At 36.7% G+C, this 21,251-nt stretch overlaps 1 protein-coding gene across 1 annotated transcript in view; it reads left to right on the forward strand.

Moving 5' to 3' along the window:
• Window positions 1–20,603: 20,603 nt before the first annotated feature.
• Window positions 20,604–21,251, forward strand: part of PLA2G4A (phospholipase A2 group IVA) — a 137,429-nt gene continuing 136,781 nt past the window's right edge. Inside the window, exon 1 of the mRNA XM_019738116.3 lies at window positions 20,604–20,730. The gene's annotated coding sequence lies outside the window, so the exon portion shown is untranslated. The remainder of the gene's footprint in view (window positions 20,731–21,251) is intronic.

The raw sequence follows: 21,251 nt of genomic DNA on the forward strand, positions 1-21,251 counted from the left end.
AAGATAATAAAGGGCTAAGTCTACAGAAACTAGTTTTCCATTTGTTGATTTTTTTGTTTATAGGTAAGACCGTCTAGATTAGTGTGATTTGTACACGCTGATGTCTCCACAGGATCTAAAAGTCTTCTCTATTTTCAATGCTCAAAAGTACCAAAGGCTCACTTGCTAGCTACTTCTATAGGGGAACTTCTGACCCAACAGCTCTTCTGAAAAACTCTTGGGTTAGAATTTGAGCCAGCTCTGGGTTTTCTTTTAATGGACACAGACCTGAGATCATTTTATGCACTTTAAAATTCTTCCCTTAACGCTCTAAAGCTCCCCAAAGTTAGTGATTTGCATTATGCAATACTTAAAGAAAATAGTGAAACTGGAATTTGATTCTATGCTTATATAAACATCTTGAAAATAGGAAATGGGAAATGGATCTTTCTAAAATTGCTATACCACCAAGTAGGTATAATTTTTCTCTAAACTCTTTGGCTAATTCCTTTGCCGATGGGAGGAAATTAGTGTTAAGAACTGGGGAAATTTCATTCTCATCACAGTCCCACAAAAACGTTGACTTTATTATAGTTTACCAGTGCATATCATTTAAAAGTGTATAGGTTAGATCTCAAGCTACTGAGAGAGAGCATTTACTCAGTGTATTCTGTTGAAAAGTATTTTTGCGACATTATAATCTATGCTCTCCTTCAACTTTGACACATTTACATTTGTCATTGAGGTAGAAAAGATGTTAAAGTCAGATTTAAATTCAGTGTGTAGAGTGAGACCCGGCACACAGGAGGAGCCCATAAATATTAGCCTTTATCAGAATGGTCTGGAGCCACAGTACTTAGAATGCGACGCATGGATACTTGCGTGTCCCCAAAATCCTATCAGGAGGTCACCAGCACGAAAGATTTTCATAACACTTACGTATTATTTGCCTATTATTTATTTAACAATCACTAGAAGTCATTGAACTCTTCACTGTTAGCAGTGATGCTAATATTACAGTTGCTGAGACCTTTACCACCACGCAATCTCAGTTTTAAAAAAGGCAATGACACTTAAGAATGCCCTTTATGAAGTAGTAAAAATTAGTAATTTTATTAAATCTCAACGCTCGAATATATCTTTTTAATATTCTGTGTGATGCAAATAGAACATAAAACACTTCTGATACACCCTACAGTATGATGGTGTCACGCATGCAATTGCACGAGCTGTGAACGAAACTACGTACGTTTTTCATGAAATACCATTTTTAATTGAAAGATCAACTGACAGGTAAATTTTTGTTATTTAGACTTTGATACTTGTCATTCATTTTCTAAAAAATGAATGGAGTGAGCCTGTCACTTCAAGGAAAGTGTCCGCTGCCAATAATAATAATTAAAGTTTTAAATGCAAATTAGAATTGAAGAAAACATATACACCACTCTGTCAGCTGGTCATCTTTCAAATAAAGACTTTTCTGATGAGATTGGTAGTAATATTAATAAATGTGATATTTCATTTCTGTAATAATGTGTGTGAACATTTTAAAGAGCTGCATAGCTCAATGAACAAATATTTCCCAAATGACAAACATATTCTATAAAATCATGCATAGATAAAAGATCTATTCAAGTGTAAGACAGACATGTGGATTCAAAAATAAAAGAGTACAAAAAGTTTGTCGATATTTGGTTTCATATCCACATTTCAACTCATACTTAAGGAACTACCACTTGTTAAGTTTTGTTTGGTATAAAAGGCAATTTTTTAAAAGGCTATTAAAATATTCCTTTTTTCCAATGGTATGTCTATATGAGGTTGGATTTTCTTCATATGCCTTAACTGAGATAGTCCATGTCAATAGACTGTAGAAGCAATATGAGAATGCAGCTATCTTTTCTTCAGACATTAAAGAAATTGGCAAATATTTCCAATAATGCCACTCTTCTCACTACATTTTTTTTTGGTTGGGAAATGTGATTTTCATTATAATATTTATTTATGTTAACATATAATGGATTTATTGTTATTTTAAAATAAATGTATAATTATTTTAAATATTCTGTTTTGATATCAAATCAATAGATATCAGTAGATATAAGCCATGTAATCAAAAGCTCACTTGGGTCCTCAATAATTTTACAGAGCATATAGGCTTCCTGAGACCAAAATATTTAAAACCACTGGTGTAGAATGAATGTATATTGTGTCGCTCCTTCACACCCATGATCTCTGTAGTCTAGGACTCTGAAAGACAAGAGGACTATAATTATGTGCATAAAATAAACTGGAATATAATAATAATACAGAAATCTGACAGGGTTCTAGACATTGCCTGCTTTGACATAAGGAGAAAGGGACAATTTCTTGCGACTCAAGTTATATACTGATTGATGGATAAAATATTTTTGAGAGGTTATTTATGATTTGGTTTCAACTAGAAAGTTGTCAAGCTTCTGTTTACTGTTCTTGTCAATATAAGGAAGTCACAATATTAAAAAAAGTGACCAAATATGATATAATTACCTTTTAAGTTGGGGAGATAATAGATCTCAGTGAGTTCCAAAAAAAAAAAAATATTGTTTTCATGTGCCGAAGACCATACCCATTACCGCTAGCATCATAATAGCCATTTCTTAAATTTGCTTCTCTACAAACCAGAGTAGCTTCACTACAGTCTTTCTTTGTTCTAATTAGTGCCTTTATCCAGGTTTGAAACCTCAGTGTGGTCTTTGACTCTTTTTGTCTACTTTATTTCTAGTCAGCTGCCAAATTGCACTATCTCTTCTTTTTAAACTTGTTTCACATTTGCTCCTTTCTTCTTCATCCCCATGGCCCTGCTCTAGTCCAGGTGGTCACCTGCTGCTTGGATTTCTATACCAGCTTCATACGTAGCTGATCTCTCTGCTTCTAAGCACATTAAAAATCTGACTACAACAGTGACTTGATCTTCCACTTCTGAGCATAAAACCCTCCAGAGGCTCATGGACACCTAAAATAAAGTTCCTCAGCCCAGCATTTTCAGGACCATTCAACACTGTTATTTGTCCCCAGGCTATGTATTCAGAACACCTTTCTCTCCAGTTCATCAAGAGCCCTGTACTTTAGCTAAGGAAGAATTCCCACTGGCCTGCATAAGACAGGACTTATTGAAACTGGAGCTAACTTTGTTACCCTACACACAGGACTGTCTCCACCCTCTTCCAGTTATAGGTCCCATTCTCATTCCTTGTCGAAAGTTTGAGTCCCAAGTTTTCTTTGAAATATACTCCTCCCTTTCTTATAGCATTGAGAAAAATATTAGTAAGTTTTATAGTCAGACTGACTCTTCTGTGCCTCAAATTTTAATGCTAGGTAATGTGGTAACTTGGGGCAGAGAATAATGTACTATTCTTTTCCTTGAGAGGCAATATGGTTAGCATTAGGCTTTGGAATTAGAAGATTGATTCCAAACTCCAGTTATGGTTAAAGGAATTTGGACAAGTCAGTTCAACTTTTTGTTTGGTTTTCTCATGTGTTAAATGGAAATGATCATGACATCCTACTCACAGGATCATTATAGTATTAATAAGAGAATATCCCTTGAAAATGGTAAAGTTTCATAAGAACATATATTATTATTACTATTATAATTATTGTTATTGTCATTATTATTGTTTTTGTTTCATGTGTGTATGTATTTTTATACCACCAATTAAGGTACAAATTTGGTGTCATTCTTTACTTTTGAATTTCTCCTTTGCAACTAGTATAATAAAGATTTGAATAAGGCTTATTAACTGTATAAATATTTACAAAAAGAGAAATTAGGGAGGCTGTGGTAACCTACAAATAAGTTTTGTTTTTTTAATAAATTTTATTGGGGAACAGTGTGTTTCTCCCGGGCCCACCAGTTCTAAGTCATTGTCCTTCATTTTGGTTGTGGAGGGCGCAGCTCAACTCCAAGTCCAGTCGCCATTTTCAATCTTAGTTGCAGGGGGCACAGCCCACCATCCTATGTGGGAATGGAACTGGCAACCCTGTTGTTAAGAGCTCGTACTCTAACCAACTGAACCATCTGGCCGCCCCTCCAGAAACTTAGCAGCAGCACAGCTCATTGACTTCAATCTAGTTGTGGAGGGCGCAGCTCGCTGGCCCATGTGGGAATCGTACTGGCAACTCTGTTGTTCAGAGCTCGCATTCTAACCAACTGACCCATCCAGCCGCCCTAAATAAGTTTTTATTTTGTTAAGAAAAAAATACAGTGTGGGAAGTTGGCGGTGTGAAGATTAAACACAATTGTATAATTGCTGCTTTCGTTGAAGAATTGTTTTGTAGTGACAAAAAATAGTCTTACTACTAAAATCTTTTGAACCACAAGAATTTTAAAAAGGTTCCAAGATAAATAATTTATAGCTCATCAAAATTGTGCAGGGAAAGAATGAACCAGAAAAGAGCAGGCAAGTATGAATCAACATGAAAAATTGAACTATAATAGAAAATACGTTTAGCTAAATTCTGGGAAGACAGCTTACCTCTTACACAAAATAACTTACTGCAGAGATTAAAGCTGAAGTCATCTACATACTTAAGCTCCTAATACTCAGTCAACTGAAGGATTGACAGCTTATATGAATGATTGTGGTACTATCAGGAAACCAGCATAAGATTAATACATTTTTAATGCTTCCAGAATTATAAGAAATGCTACAAAATTTTTAATAGCAAAGTACTGTCCTGAGTTATTATATACTATAACTAAAATTAAATTTGATCCAACGAGAACGTTCAAAGTTATGAATAGACTGGTAAGAAAAGGAATAGAGTACCATGCATGTGCACGTTAAGCGGGAAGAGAGAAATAGCGCGAATGAGCCTCAGAAACAGAGGAAGCAAATGCATATGAAGGAAGCAGAGGGTGCACCTACAAGGCTAATATCCTACCTGTTTCCTTTTTCACTGCCTTTCTCCAACCTTTATATCTGGACTGACTTGGCCCCCATGTGCTGTGCTCAGCTCTGCTTCAGACTCTGGAACCAAATCAAGAAAAACATACTGAGCCCTAAGTCAAGTTTGCTGACTGAGTCTCAAGTGAAAGATGCTATTCATCCCTCTCTGACTTTGACTCTGACCTCATTCTCATCTTCTGCTTCTCATATGATCGAAGTGGGTCCCTCCTGTGTTGCCTTATTCCTTTGTCTCTAAGCCTTAACTGATCTGGCAACCTGTCCAGTAGCATATTACTTTTCACTACTTCTCTTAGCCACAAACTGATTCTTCTAAATCTGGGCTCCGTTTTGCCTTGCAACCCAACATAGGGGGAAAAATGACAAAGTTATCACCCAGATCCATTTAAAAAGCGTCCCGAATATTATACATTTAATTTCTTTTCCCACTGAGGAAAGAATGGACACTCCGTAATAACAAGTGATAGGAAGTTTACGAGGAATGGTGGACCCCTCTTATATTTTGGCACTGAAGCACTGGGTCCCCAGCACAGCCACCGCAGCCAACCCACTGAGCGAGTGCAGCAGAACTTCGTGACACCTTGACGGAAGCCAATGCTGTAGAACCAGCACCTCAGGGTCACATTCTAAGCTGCTGGTATAGTAAAAGGTCTGAACGTGCTCCATCACACCTTTGCATAGTCAGCTCATTTGCTTTGGTCTTCAATGAGGTTTTCTTGAACACTTGCTATGTGCCAAGCAATGTGCCAGCTATTAGGGATTCACAGGTGAATGAGACTGGGTTTGGGTCCTCAAGGAGCTTACTGTCTTGGTGGGTGAGGAAGGAAGAAGGAGTTGTGGGGGTGATACATGAAGAAATGATTGAGGTGAAGAGATTTGGGATTTAGTGAAATTCAGCCACTCTGAATAATCATAACAACAAACACAATTGTATAATGTCAGTAATAACTGGGACACAGTTTATTTGAAAGTTTTTACTTTTTATCTCCTGAGGAGAAATCATCAAACTGTGATAAATATAAAGATAAAAAAGGAGACATGTGATATGTGATAATAACTAGCTTCAAACACTTGCATTGTAGCAAGGGAAAATACATACATATATTCAATGATATAAACAATTAAAATGAACATTACAAATTGCAATATGATGCAGCTTGAATAAACTAAGAGAAGACATGATTACAGAAGACTCTCATCTGAAAGTGAGTGGAGAAGACTGAGAGTAGTTTCACCATAACTTTAAGGTGATGATGAAAATGAATTCCTTTCCTATAGCTAAGTCTAGGTAACGACTTATGTTAAGGCACAAGGAAAACCATTAGTCATTTTGATTGAAAGATGACAATTGAATGTTATTGGCTAAAGCAGAGAAGTCCCATTGCTAATTAATAAAATACGAGTTAAGGGTTGAAATGGGGAAAATAATGGATGACCTTGAATTATAGGCTCGTGTGGATCTAAGGATCTGTGTGGCAACCAGTGGGACAGATTATAAGAGTTCAGAACTAGGAGTCTGCTGAAAACAGAGGAATCTAGTGGCTCTGAGTCTGGGAAGCAGGAATTTATGGTCAGGGGCCAGCTGGCAGAATAGAGATATTCATTCATTTATTTACTCATTCATCAATCTAATGTTTACTGATAATTTACTGTGCTCCAAGAAATGTTCTAAGCATTGTGGATGAGATAGGGAATAAAACAGCTGAGGCCTCAAAATTATGGAACTTATATCCTAGTGGAAGGTGTCAGAAACACACAGACTGTCATGCAGGGTGTCATTTGGGATCTCTGGTCCCCCTCCCCACATAAGAACGCAGGATACGGTGAGGCCAAAAAGGAACACCTATGGAGCCATAGATAGGGGAGTCCTACCACTATATTCTCGCTGGCGGCTGGGTGAGACACTCAAAGTAGGATCCACATGATCCGCAAACTGCCATTCACTTTTCTGCTTGCCAACCAACCAACCAATCAACTGCAGTCCCGGCAGTTACATCAGTAGCCAATTGGCTAACAGGTTAGAGCTGACGGCCAACCAATCACAGTTGATGGTCATTCCCTACCTGTGCCAGCACCTCCCCACGCGAGGCGGAGAGCCTGGAAACTGCTCTCTGGAGCTCTGTCCCCACACAGGTGAACAAACAAATGAGAACTTTAGCAATGTTTTATGCTGTAGATATTTATTATAATAATAATAACCACAATTACTGTTGTGGTAATCTACCCATCTACCTGTGACAGCCTTCTGTTTCTTTGCATTCATGACTGTTACTTAACTTTGCCTGCTGGTTGAAATCAGGTGTCCCACCTTCCTTGATCCAACTCCCAGATCTTGGTAGAATTTAGGCATCCTTACTCAGGGACCCCCTAATCCAGTGTACTGTTATTCTCACATAGTCGCATCGCTTTATATTTGCATTTTTATATTTTGTTCCACTGTGAGGTTTCTTCAGGGTGAGGGGTTATGTCTTCATCTTCTTTATAACCCGAGTAACTAATACAGTGTTTGGCACTAGGAAGTATTCAGTATATGATTTTTTTTTACCGAATAAATGAAGGGAGGACTGACTAGATGATGGCTCACTCAAATCCTTTGTGAAATCAGATAGGACAAATACATAAAATAATAGCAGAGTATGTCTAATACATGCCAGGTCCTTTACTTTCACTATGTCTGTGAATTCTCACGGCAAGTCAATGTGTTGGAGAGTGAAAGCATTTATTCTTTAGACACGAAGAAACTGCAGCTCAGAATCGATAAAGAGCAGCAAGAAGGTCACATGCCTAAGGACGGGCGAGCTGAGGAGGCCAGGCTGGATTCTTCCAGCCCCTGCACATATCCCACCCAGTTTCCCCAGGGTCACAGCATGGATGGTATAGAACTCACCAATATGTGTGGAACAAGGAAAACTCCCTGCCAGGGAGTCGACTGTTCCTGAACGTTGTTGATTTATTAGGCAATGAGGCACCATTGAAGTTTCTGAGCGATAAGGTAAAATGTAATACACTAGGATGGAAATGAACTGCGGGATAATTATTCTCTGGCTACTCTGTACAGGCTGAATTACAAAGAGAGCAGTTAGGAGTTTATCAGAGCTGCCCAGCTGTGGAGTTACGAAGAATTAGACTTGTGGCCCTAGCACTAGATAAGAAAGAAAAGATAGGTTAGGAGATATTGAGTAGGAAAAAAAATAACAGAACTTAAAGTCTCATTAGATGTGAGGTAACAAGGAGAGAGTTCATTGAAGTACAACTCTAGGGTTTTGAGAGCATTTGGGAGTTTGGGGTGGCACCTAATTTGGGAAATGTGCTAAATTCTGCTTTAAATTCATCACATTGTTTCGATATCCTAATGGTCACTAATAAAAATCATAAAATGGGTGAATGCAAATCAGTGCATAATTCATGTCTCAGTTCCTCAACTTTAAAATGGGTAAGAGCTTTCATAAGTGATTTTGAGGGTCATTGTCCTCTCAACATATATGATTCTTGTGAATCGGAGGAGTCTCCTACCCTCACATGCCCCTGCCTTTCCTTCCCTCTTTTTAATGAAAAATGAAAGTCATCATTATCTGGATGAACAAATACGTTTAAAAACAAGTTTATGATTAGAAATCTTTCCCAGGTTTTGTACACACAACCACCTGTTTCTCTCTCTCTCTCTCTCTCTCTCTCTCTCTCTCTCTCTCTCTCTCCCTCTCCCTCTCTCTCTCTGCTTGGGATGGGGCTGCTTGTATTGTGGTGTCCTCCACAGTAATCATTTGCTAAAACTCTTCTCTTTGCCCTGCTGCCAATCAATTCAGGGTAGCACACCCTCAGAAATGGCTCCGAGACCCTGCTGTCACCCATTATCTGGCTGAGATATGTGACAGTCTTTAAGGTTCATTATGGGAAACCTCAATGTGGGAAAGAGCAGCATACCAGTTTGTGTTAATTATGCCCCAGAATTCATTGTGCCTCATCTTAGAAAGTTCAATCAGGATTTGGGAAGTATGATTTGGTAGCACGAAGGAAAAACATTATAGGAAAATACATTATTATCATCAAGTTTTACGTACAGCGCGTGGAGCCTTGGGATTTGAGATACTGATTCGTAATGTTGTCTTTTGAGTTAATGAAGAGGAGTTGTTGAAACCAATAGGCAGAATAAAAAAAGAAAGTTACAAGAGAAAAGGGCTTAAAAGCCTAAGCAGAGGGGATTCATTCGTTTGAAAATATTTATTGGATTACTAACATTTGTAGGCATCGTGTTAGACAATAGTTATACAGCAGGACAAAAAATAGTAACTGATCTCTCAGAACTTGCAGTCTAGAGTTATAGCAAATGTAGGCATTCCATAAATTATTAGAAGTTTCAAAACTGGAGAATTGCAGGTGAAAGGGAAGGAAAAGGAGAGAAGCCAGACTTTGGGCAGAGGAAGGGGGATGTTGGTTTGCTAAGATGTTTTAGGAGAAAGTAATCTTTAATTGAAAATTGAAGGTTAAGTAGGTGTTAAGGAGGAGTTGGGAAGGGAGTGGGATATGTGTGAAGGTACTTAGTCAAGAGTGTGAGATATTGTTGGAATGGAAAGAAGCTCATTTAGCTTTGGAATAAAGAGAAACAGAGGAGACTTACTTGAATCAAGATATTGTGAGACCATGTCAAACAGAGTGGGTAGCATCCAAAGGAAGTGGGGAACCATTGGAAGGGAAGTGAGAAAAGATTTGTGTAGTGAGCTGATCACCATCATGCTGGCCGATGTTGGAAGGGACATGAGTGAAAGTGGGAAACGTGTATCTGTATATGTATACGTGCCTCATGGAAAATGGGTCTACTTGCTCTAAATCTGGTGGTAAGAAAATGCTATTAAGTCGATTATGTTAACTGAAGAAAGAGCAAGGGGATGTTTAGGATAATGATTTATCACATTATTATGCAGCCTGGTGAAGACTTCCTTCTTGACAAAAACACTCGCTGTGAGACTGCAAACATTTGTACTGCTGGAAAGGTTTGGGAACTTAACCTTCCTGAAAAGTGTTCTAAACCATGGTTCCCAGACTTGGATATCAGAGATCAGGAAATCACTTTCCTCTCTCCTACTCATCCCTACCTCCCACAAAAAAAAAAAAAAAAAAAATTGAAATGCCATTTTAACACCATAACTTAAGAAGGATATAATCTCAGAATAAATAGTAACCCTTCTAATTCCTTTGAAAGGACAGTTAATAACATTTTTGTGCATATGATTTTCCTCATTTTTCTAGCTTGTCTACAAAGCTATAACGTCTTGTCACATCCACAATGGCCCAGAGACAGAATTTTGGAAACCTTGTCTCAAAGAATAGTACTGCCTTTACTTGTGAACCAAATATATCCAAGGTCATTTAAGAGTTGAAATACAACATGATTCCACAGCTGTGCCTTTTAGGATAGACTAGAAGGAGACTTAATGTCTCTTCCTGAGAAAGTAGGTTTTGTTGCTTATTCATTGGAGAACGGCAAATGTTTCTGAGACTATTCCTTTGCTTGATGGCAACTAAATTTGTAAATATACCCCTAGAAGTAACAACACAATTCTGATGAGTCATCACGTTTTCACATAAGGATGTTGAAAAGTAACCTCAGAATAAGAACAGAAACTGAAAATCTATTTTAAGACTTCCCTGATTCGTGGTATTTTTCTAAGGAACATACACACAAAATAAAATAGCTGCATGTATATTAATTCAGATTGCAGATATTTAGAAAAGATCTAGTGAGCATCTCTGAAAATGTTTGTTTCATATAGTAAAAATTACACTTTTGTTTTTTGCAAATAAGAGGGTGAAGAGAAGTAATAAGCAATGAGAAAATTTTGATAATGACTTCTTTTTCACTTTATTCATAATTATAACATTTTATCTGATAGAAGAGAGCTTTGATAACAGGAAGATGTGATTTCCATCCTTATATAAAGTAGGCTTTTGGGTTTAGTCTTAACGTGGAGAGGAATAACACTCGCTCACCTCCCACTAGCATACCAAGAAGAGTTTTTCTAAAATGAAAAAAATGGGACTATATCAAACTGAAAAAACTTATGCACAGCAAAACAAATGATCAACAAAAATGAAAGGACAACCTATGGAATGGGGAGAATATTTGCAAGTCATATATCTCATAAGGGGTTAACATCCAAAGTGTATAAAGAACTCATATAACTCAACAGCCAACATAATAATACTAATACTGCTAGTACTACTACTACTACTACTACTAATAATCCAATTAAAAATAGGCGAAGGACCTGAGTAGACATTTTTCCAAACAAGATACACTAATGGCCAACAGATACATGAAAATCTCCTCAGCATCACTACTTATTAGGGAAATGCTGGTTTTGGTATATTCTGGTTACTGGTGATAAGCCCATGCCTGAGCCACGTCATGCCTTGAAATTTAAGAGCTGTTCTCCTGCCTCTGTGCCAAGCTGGAGTCCAAAGAACTCCTGAAGATACGGTCCAAGGTCACCAGGGGCACCATGCGTTTTGTCAAAACAAATCTCTTCAATCTTCCTCAAATTGCTTTTCGTATTTTCACATAGCAAAACTATGTCCCACTAAGAAAAAACTGGCTTTCTTGTTCAGGTATTAATTCATGAAGTAAGTGTAGTAATTTGAAGATTAAATCTTAATAAATATTATCATATGCTTAATATGTATCACTATGTATTACTATGTAATAATATATGTTGCTTCCTATGTATAAGGTACAAAGGTCCTTAATTTTAAACGGAGTCTCTGAATCATCAATCTCACAGAAATTATCTTCTCCTACCATGTGGCCAGCTCGCCATTCCTCAGAAGTCTTGCTACCTGCTTTTATCTGAGGGATGGGGGTTATCAATACTTAGTAAATACACAAATCACCTGTCCTTTCTACCTTGTCTCCATGTTTGCTTTCTCTCATACTTCTCTATAGGTATTTGGGCTTTGCAAACACAATTGGGAGTAAGGATGATGGGAAGTGGGGAGTCAAAGGCAATGCTCTTCTCCATGCTTTGAACTGCTTTAGTAGTCACACAACTTAAAAGATTCTTTGTCAGTGGAACACAAAGTCATGCTTTGGAATAGAAATGAAAAAAAAAAAAAAAACCTATGGCCAGGAGAACTAACCTCAAAAGGATGGCACATACATTTTCAAAATGTTTAAGAATAAGCTTGTTAAAAAAAAAAAAAAAAAAAAAAAAAGAATAAGCTTGTTACCTATTTAATATAAATTAAAAAAAAAAAACCAATAAGTTACCAGGGAATAAAACAAAGCATGTGTATATAAAAACTCTAAATTTCCCATTTTCTATTTACTGGGGAACTTTTTCTTTGACTTCTAAGGCTCCATTCAGTTATCTGTGAATGCTCAATGGGAAATGATTACGGAAAGAGATAACGTGTTTCCTAGAAAATAAGACCTAACCGTACAATCAGCTCTAATGTGTCTTTTGGAGCAAAAATTAATACAAGACCCGGTCTTATTTTACTATAAAGCCCGGTCTTATATAATTAATATAATATAATATAATATAATATAATATAATATAATATAATATAATATAATATAATATAAAATAAAAGAGTGGGTCTTACACTAAGTTTTGCTCCAAAAGACACATTAGAGCTGATTGTCTGGCTAGGTGTTATTTTCGGAGAAACATGGTACATAATTTGAGGTCAAAGGTTTGGTTTAAATCTGACTCTGATGTTCAAACTGGGGTAAATCACCTGCTCTCTGAGTGTCTGGTTTCCTAACCTTCCAGTGAGATGACAACAATGTAGGTGGGGGCAATGCTGTCAGGACCCCCAGTTCATCCCAGAGGTCACACGCAGCTCCAGTGTATGACTCCCATGCACTGGGAAGACTTTCTTCCCTAAGCACTCATGTCTTCCTCTCAGAGAACATACTTTTGTAATCCCAAATCTCCTCTTTTTTTCCTAAGTTGTTTGCACAGCTTTCAGGTGGCAAAAGTGATTCCAACTAAGAATAAACTGACTTGCTTCTTCAGATGTAAATTCACGAAGTAAGCAGCAATTTGAAGGTTAAATTTTGAATCTTAATGAAACATTATTAAATACATACTTCGTATAAGACATGAAGTCCCTAATTCTAAACTGAATCTCTGAATCATCTGTCTTATCCAGATTATCTTCTCCTGCTGTGTGGTGTGGTCGATTCCTGTATTGACTTTTGTCAAGTTGTTTCAACCTTCTGTTTCCCTCTTTTCTATCTCGGTAGGCCTCCCCCTGTTCAGGAAGTTCATCATCTTCTTGACACAGGAATCAATTTGGTTTTCTCCCTCCACACGTCACTATCTCCATTCTTCAACCTATCCTGCTGTTTTCCTGAACACCAGTTTAATAATGTCATTCCCCTGCTAAGATCCAAGAAACCAACACCCATCTCCAACAATCAACCATCAAAATAAAAACAAAACAGTACAACTAACTATGACCATCCTTGATGCCTGGGAAATTTCTTATTTACTACAGGAAAGTGTTTAAATTCCTTGGCCTATTCCTTAAGAATTTTAAAGTCTCACACCCATTTCTAAACTTACCTCCTACTGCTTTCGCCATACACTCTCCTTTTCTCCCAAAATTGCTTTGCACTTCCTCCCAGCCTTTAATTCCTGCCTTTGTCTTTGCTGCTTACATTACGGTAGCTACCCACCAAATTTCTTTTCTTTTTTTTTTTTTATTAAATTTATTGAGGTGACAATTGTTAGTAAAATTACATAGATTTCAGGTGTACAATTCTGTATTACATCATCTATAAATCCCATTGTGTGTTCTTCACCCAGAGTCAGTTCTCCTTCCATCACCATATATTCGATCCCCCTTACCCTCATCTCCCGCCCCCCACCCCCCACCCCCCTTACCCTCTGGCAACCACCAAACCATTGTCTGTGTTTATGAGTTTCTGTTTCTCATTTGTCTGTCTTGTTCTTTTGTTGCTTTTGGTTTATATACCACATATCAGTGAAATCACATGGTTCTCTGCTTTTTCTGTCTCACTTATTTCGCTCAGCATTACACTCTCAAGATCCATCCATGTCATATATTGGGACATAAAATCAGTCTCAACAAATTTAAAAAGATTGAAATCATACCATGCATATTCTCTGATCACAAGGCTTTGAAATTGGATATCAACTGTAAAAAGAAAGCGGGAAAAAACACAAATACATGGAGACTAAACAACATACTTTTAAAGAAGGACTGGGTCAAAGAAGAAATTAGAGGAGAGATCAAAAGATACATAGAAACAAATGACAATGAAAATACATCCTACCAAAATTTTTGGGATGCAGCGAAAGCAGTTTTAAGAGGGAAATTTATCTCATTACAGGCCTATCTCAAGAAACAAGAAAACTCCCAAATAAATAACCTCATGTTACACCTTAAAGAACTAGAAAAAGAAGAACAAGTAAAACCCAAGGTCAGCAGAAGAAAGGAAATAACAAAAATCAGAGCAGAACTAAACCAAATTTCAATCCTAGTTTCATGGCCCAATTAAGGTTTCAGATTTAAATCAGTGCTCCCTTATCTCTCTTTCCTCCCTCTAGCAGTTCCTATTCAGGACACTTACACTGGCTTTCAGTCATACGCATTTTTCACAAGTTTCTGTGCTGGTACTTGCTGGTTCTTCTGTTTGCCACATTCCTCTCACACTCAGTTTCATAAGTGGTTGGCTTATTCTCATCTTTCAAGTCTGAATGGAAACGTGTTCTCGAGAGGCCTTTCCTGGGCATGTTTTTTAAATTCATTATCTTGTTCCTTGTCTCCCCTGTCCACTAAGATATAAGTCCATCAAAACACGACCTTGTTTATTCAGTTTGTTCTCTTTCCAGTGTCTAATAATATGCTAGGCACATGATAATTAGACAAGATTTGGAAATGGCTACATGGAGATCTTGTTAAATTGGATTATGTTTTGAGGCATTTCCAAGAACCAATCTTGGCACAGACACTGCAGAAAATTGAAGGGATGAAGCGACTTGGCACGTAGACCTACTGGTAGTTATGTGTGCTTACTGACTTTAATTTTTGCCTCCCCAAGTAAATTACAAATTTTTAGGAGGATTCCTAGCACAGGCATTTAAAAAAATTCATTGTGTATGAGTGATCAAATGAATGAATCATATTTATTAGATGATTGGATGTAATTATTAAGTACATATTATATCCAAAGAGAATGATGTTTAAGGGTTGGTGGAACATTTCAAAACAAGTAACCATATATAACTTGAACCATGCGTTTATTATACATATCAGAATGGGTGTTAAGGAAAATAGAAATATCAAGAGAACCAAATGAAAGGGAGATTGTTTTTCTAGAAGTATTCAAGATAGCAAAATAGTCATACCATCTTTTTACTTTTTATTTTAGTGATAAATCAAAATATTGTCTGATATTGCAGTGCTGTCTCTAACTGTAGCAAATTCTGAGCAAGAATGGACATACCACTCTTTCGGATATTAATCTTTTATTTTTAATTCAGTTCTTGGACCAGTCTGCTATTTTCAGGAAAGTAAAAATATCTCAGTAGAGTATTAACTAAAAAATACTATATAAATATGTTGTGTCAGCATGTTTTCCTTAATGGTCCTATCTGTATGAGTGAAACAGTTGGATCATTTTGCTAATTTGGAATGAATTTGACAAGGGTGAATGCTTTTGTTTTCTTTTTGTCGTAGCAGTTTTTGGAATTTTGGTGTAGTTATAAATTATCTCAAATTTTCCTTCACCCTAAAAAATAAAATTAAGATTCAAAGCTAGATCATAAATGTAATGAAATTAAGTTCTAGTATGTCACTGTTTTTGTTATTTGGGTGAAGATTAAGAGTTAGTTGTTTTTCTTTGTTGTGCTTCCAATCATATATATATATATGTGTGTGTATATATATATATATATATATATATATGTGTGTATATATATATATATATGATACACATATCATACATGTAGCATATGTGATACACATATACATACACATACATATATATATATGATGAAGGATATATATATGTTATATATATATATATATATATATATATATATATATATATATATATGATGAAGGAAGAGAGGTTTTCCAGAAAGAAATTGTTGGGCTTGACAACATATTGAAAAATCAAATAGCAAAGTACTTCTGTAAATGCTTAGTCATTGATTTTATAACCACAAGTATGCAAATACTAGTATTACTTTAGTCCCCGTATGAAAACCTTCTACTGACATCTATCAGAGCTCAGTTACTTGAAGAACCGTGGACACTCACTCAGCAGTATTTCTCCCTACTCAGAATTACCTTAGAAGCAAAGGATATGGGCCCAGCCTCTCTCATGCTCATTAGTATGTTTAAATTCCAGAGCACAAGTATTTTAAAAGCCTATAAAATGCCTGCAAGTTAGTTTCTGAGCTGTGTACTTGGGCTTGTGCCCATTCTGACATAATTGCTGAAATTAGACAGGCACTGGCTTTACCAAATTTAGAGGGATTTTGAAAAGCAGAAAACAACTTGCTAAATTATTGCCATAAGTAGGTGAAATGAATAAGGATAACTTGGCTTTGTCAAAAAGTCCTGAACATGGTTTGTCCGTAGTTAACATTTTCTACTGTGTATGAAGACATATTAATTGTTGACTATATGACACTTTCCAGTTGTACAATATAAATTTGTAATTTGGGTTAACATCTCCGGGGATCCTGAAGGAATTTTCACCTTTATTTGCAAAAGAAAAAGAACTCTGCTTTAAGGTATAGTAGTAGAAGTTAGTAGGCAGTAGAGAAGACATCATGGTATTGAGGATGGCAGTGGAAGCGTCTGACTTGTAGGAAAGTTTATTTGGTACTGAAGCCTAGGATGATTTTAAGAGGGGAAAAGAGGATACTGGAGTGAAGGCCCTATGACGGTATATGTAAGTAATAGTAACATATGAGTATAAGTTAATGTTTTCACAGGAAATTGTAAAGGCAAATATAGATGTAAACAAATTTGAAAATAGAAACCCAAAGATGAATGAAGGAATTAGGGTGGTTCGAAGGGGCAGGACAATGACCATTGCTGATGAGAAAGAGAACAGTGGAAGCTTCCCCGCCTGGATGTTGAGGGGAGTTTATTTCCTACCAGTGGCACCACTACCATTGATGTATAACAATCAGGGGTTTGGCTGACTTGGGACAAAGCTGAAATGATCAAATAAAACTTGCTATAAGAGATGGCGTGATATACTGGAAAAATTGTGGGTTTTGGAGTCAGACTTGGATTGAAATCCTGGCTTCACCGCTCTTTTGTGCACTCATGTAACATTGGGATTCTAAATAAAGATGATAATGCCTAGTTTCATGAATACAGTGGTTAATGATACTGCAAATGTAGTGATAATAAAATACTTGGTTCTATAGAAGGAGGAAGAATGATCTTACTAGTGCTTCCTTTGTTACAGTTCTCTCAATGTATTTTAAAAAAACAATGAAAAGGGAAAAGTTTAATTAAGTAGTAATAATCTGCCCAAGAAATTCAATTTAAAAAGAAGAATTAAGAGACAATTATTGTTTCCATTTATCAGATCAAAATATTAACGCAGCTGTATAAATATAGTAATGTGCTTGGAAAGTACAAGTGATAACTACTAGTAGATATTTAACTATTAAAATATAGTTCTTATTGTTTGTAGATGCTCTCTCCCTAGTTCTGTGCTTTCATCATGACATCTAATATTTAAATTCATTGTAAGTATGTTTTAATTAGGGTCCATTTCACCCTTCTCTCTGATTAGCTTCATATTTCCAGGAGTTTTACTAGTGTGTTTGTGGGAGGTATGAAAAAATAAACTTTCTCTTCTTTAGTTATGATGAAAATGGCAGTGGCAAGTAGAATGCTGGTTGGGTGTCAAGTTTAAGATATCTTTGAACCCATGATTATGAATGACAAATTCAACAAATATCCCTTGAACTCCTAATGTGTTATGGACTTGGGGTGATTGGTGGGGAGGTTTTACTAAAAAAAAGGTTTGTCTCCTGCCATCATGGAACATAAAATACTTTTTTCTCATATAGCCAAGTATAACACAAATTGAACAGTGCTCTAATAAGTGTACTTGCTCAAGTGGAAAGATAAATTATACTGGAAAGGGGAATGGGTGCAGAAATTTCCCATACAAAGTAGTAACTGAATTAAGCCTTACAGAATGAGTAGGATTATTTTAATGGAATTTAAGGGAAAGGTATACAAGGAGAATAGTCTCTGTGTTGAAAGAAAGCAGAGGCTCAATTAGTTGGATGCCAAAAATATTCATAGGTGAGAATTCAACTTTCTTTGATTCCGGTGTCTTAAAAAACTTGATCTTGCTAATACATAAAGAGAGGAATGACTCATATTAATGATATTCACAGAGAGATAAATAGTAAGAACTTACTATTTTACCTCAAATATACTTACATTATGGACCAGAATACTCAAGTAGAGCAGTGGACAAAAAGTACATATTATTATAAGCAAACAGGTTAATTGGTGGCCATTGAGAATCTTCTCTGTTTGTGTCCACAATCTGTATTAGATTTCCCTTTTCAACTATCTCTTAGCACTCTAAAAGAATGCTGATTAGCATGCTGGCTAATCATTCTCATTGGATGTATGGATTGAACTATCAAATTGTATCTCATTCCTCATGTCCAAGTTCATGGGAGACAAATCACTTTCGTGTAGTTAGAGTACAGGATAGGTGCAGTGGAAGATGTGAAAAAGAGAATAGAAAGCAACTGCATATAAAGGAAGAAAAAAAATCAGTCATGAAAACGTCACGTTCTTCTTTTCTGCTTTTTGAGCCCTGGGTTTTGACACGTAATAGTACTTCCTTGTTAGTTAGTTCAGCCAGTTTTGAGGCTGTTCCTTGTGCTTACTTGTCCAATGCTAAAGTTAGCTTTTTATTCTCAGTGTAAAATTTAAGATGGTGATAATTAACAACAAACAATATGACCCTCATTGTCTGGCAAAAATGCAAAAGGTGGAATTGAATTGAAAGAAGCTTCTAGAATATTGCTCAGTTTCAGCTGGGTTCCACGTGTAGTCCTTCTCCTAGCTGGTCTTCACTGATGGACAGGCTCAGGGAAGGGGGCTCTTCAGACCTGACTGATCCCACCGCCTAAGGTAGGCTGTGAGGGCAAGGCTCTCTTACCAATAAAGTGGAGGCAGAAGTCTAATGCTGGAAATATTTGGGGGAAAGCGAACTTGTGCCATCCATCTAGGGGTCTACGCGAACAACGAGATCACAGGCAGGGAACCAAAATGGTTGTAGGGATAAAGGACACAGAACCACAGAATGGGGAAATGGGAGATGGTCCACATCAGCAACAAAGAGGGAGACATACTTGCAGAAGCTTTTATTCACTTCAGGCAAGGAACTAAGTCAGCTTGACTAAGTGAAGTTGGAAAGCGGAAGATATCTCCCCATGTGTTTTAACCTTAGCCATTTTAGAAATGTTCTTGAAAAGCATTTAATCAAAATTTTTTCTTATCTTTAACACATGACACACTACTGGATATCCTTTTCAAATAGCGAGAGCTACAACCTTTGATTATCAAACTGATGGAAACATGTGAAGCTGTTTTTCAAGGAAGTCTTTCTTTGTCAGAATCTTTGGCTGAACGTGCCCTGAAAAACTTGTTCTTTCACCAATTGTACCTGAAAGAAAAGGTGAAAAAGAACCATGTACTCTCTGCTCCTCTATTTACCAGACAACACCTTTTAAAAAATCAGGGGTCTTCTTTGGAAAGAGAAAGACCTTGATCCCTGTGAGACATCACTGGCCTTTATTAAGAAAGAGAGATTTATAATATATCAGGTTGAATATATGGGAGAATAGAAACAAAAAAGATTTGAATTTGGTTATCTGAATTATCTGCTACAGAAAGCAGATAATCCAGAAGATTTAATGGGGTCTGCAGAAATTACAGTCCTTGAAAATGTTATAAGAAAACTAGGAAAGTGTGCTCAGTATTTGATTAAAAGCCAAAATAGAAGATGCTGTGCTTGAAAACAAGATATGCTAAATGAATCATTCTTGTGAAATTTGGATAAATTTAAACTGTATACCTTTATTAAAGTGATATCAGGTATTTGAAATTACATTGCAAATTTGTAATTCAACCTAATTTGATTTTTTCCCCCTAAATCTCAACATATGTATTACAGTATTTGGTATGCCTTTAATCTTAAGTTTACAAACAAACGATTATCAACTCAGGTGTTTTCAGTTTGTGGGCGTAATATTTGAACAGAATTGATTTTTAAAGTGGTCTTACATGGTTCATCTTCACAATGTGCTCATTTTATATTTTTCAAGAATGAAAAAATGCTCTAGGTTAGTCATCTTTTCTATTCAGTTCTTGTTTGGGAAAAAAAGAGGAAGCATAACTACTTAAGGACAAGAAGTATACACACACACACACACACACACACACACACACACACACCAACATCCATGTAATATAGGACCGGTTAAATCCCATATTATTCAAGCATGTTTTCTGACTCCAAACTTTTGGTTCTCATAAGTGAACATTTACATGTAGCGTATTAGCCTCTGCAAGAACAATTGCTTTCCCTCTCTTCCTCTTTAATTCCACCTTAAAACATCTGCGAAGACTAAAGGAAACCAGCCCACATTTTAGCTCCTCCTACCAAGGATAACACTTGAACTCCGTTGTGGTCCCCGCTGAAAAAGGATCCTGACGGAAAACTAGAGGCAAAAAGCAGCTGGAAGAAGCTCATGTAACTCTGGGAACTGTAAGCAATATATTTACTCTTCCCCCGCTCCACTTCTCTCTCCCACCCTCCTTAGGTTAAAGTTTGTATTTTACTTGGAAGGAAGAAAGGACAGAAGGAAATCTAGTACGTATTCCCTGCTTTAAAAAGTCTGCACGTCCTCTGCCTTTTGGAATGAGACACAGATCAGGGCACTTAATATTCTTCTAAGAAATGCCAGCCTGGTTTCTGGAGTCTGAATGCACCGTGGACTCAGAGTGAGAAGGTGTTTCCTTCACTTACAGCCGCGAGAGAAAGCCAACATTCAAACAGCAGTGAGGTGGCGCTTTATTAGAGCTCCACGTGATGCCAGCAGGGTTACAGAGCCCCGTACTTGAGCAGCGTGCGTTTGACAGCTTTCATGATGTTTAGCGACGGGATTTGTGGGCTCATTTAAGTTTTAATTTAAAACTAGTCTTTTCGGTTATTATGCAAAGCATCCCTGGGTATTTAATGTGTTACAGTGTTATGCGCAAAGGAAGACACTATTGGAAAATTAATTA

This window comes from Rhinolophus sinicus, chromosome 11 (genome assembly GCF_057876585.1).
Source record: "Rhinolophus sinicus isolate RSI-liver-muscle chromosome 11, RSI-T2T, whole genome shotgun sequence".
In the NCBI taxonomy this organism is placed as follows: domain Eukaryota; kingdom Metazoa; phylum Chordata; class Mammalia; order Chiroptera; family Rhinolophidae; genus Rhinolophus; species Rhinolophus sinicus.